Source organism: Lissotriton helveticus, chromosome 4_1 (assembly GCF_964261635.1).
Source record: "Lissotriton helveticus chromosome 4_1, aLisHel1.1, whole genome shotgun sequence".
NCBI lineage: Eukaryota > Metazoa > Chordata > Amphibia > Caudata > Salamandridae > Lissotriton > Lissotriton helveticus.
The window spans coordinates 1,755,575,300-1,755,576,265 of record NC_136063.1 but is presented as its reverse complement, the minus strand read 5'-3'; the positions used below and the strand labels follow the sequence as shown (position 1 = coordinate 1,755,576,265).

Sequence of the window (966 nt, the reverse complement as noted above, 5' to 3'; positions counted from 1 at the left end):
TGAGTATTTAGCTATAATTTCTATGTAGTTAACTCATTTGTTAGTCAAATATTGTGTGATCATGAATTATAACATTTTGTACATTTCCTTAGTTTGTTTAGTTATTTTAGGTATGATTTGTTTTGCTGACTGTTCTATTTGTAGGTATTGGTAGCTTTGTTCTTTTTGGAGGCCTTCTATTCTAAACACTATGACACAAAGATGGTTTTAAATGGCTCCTCTGGGCTGTTTAAAGTTCATCCCAACAGTTGGCTGTGTGACCTGCAGATTGGCTAGACCACCATAATCCATCAGCCTGAGCATTCCCTTGGTTTCAGGATTGACTTCAATGATTTCCTAGTCAAGGGCAGAGACCTCGGGACACAGTTATCCCCTCTTTCTCTTTCCTCCTCCTGCAGTTTGAAGGAGATGCCTCTGACCGTACTCCTCTGAATATGCTTCGTCAAATGGGTAACATACCCTGCAATTATGCTGTGGAGATTCTTGCTGGGGATGGTGGCAATTTCCTTTCACACTCGTTTGTTGGTGTGGAAGTCATTGCCCAGCCGGGTATAATACCTCACAATAAAGACCCGAGCAGCCTTTTTCACAGTTTTAGTCTGCATGCATCCCATGTTGGACAAAGCTAGAAGTAGGATGGCATATGTGTACAGAGCAGTGCAGTCTGCTAACCAAAGTGTATTCAAAGCAGTCCATTATTGGACTTCATTTGTATTAATTTATTTTGATAAAATGATGACTCTATTATGATGTTTTAGTATGATGTATATTCTATACCATGTGCAGATGTTTGAAAAGGCTTTGGTTAAAGAAGAAATAGTTTCCCTGAATGGCTGTGTGTGGGTATTGTATAGCTATTGGTTGTATTATTGCCTTGTCGATGTCTATTATAATGTTATGTGAAGAGTAGTTCATAGTTTTCACTTTGATGTGGTTTAAATGTTCATCGTATGTTTCATTTTCGTT

At 38.3% G+C, this 966-nt stretch overlaps 1 pseudogene; it reads right to left on the bottom strand.

The window, feature by feature from the left end:
• Nucleotides 1-207: 207 nt before the first annotated feature.
• LOC144827677 (small ribosomal subunit protein eS17 pseudogene) lies at nucleotides 208-614 on the bottom strand (annotated as a pseudogene).
• Between the last annotated feature and the right edge of the window lie 352 nt (nucleotides 615-966).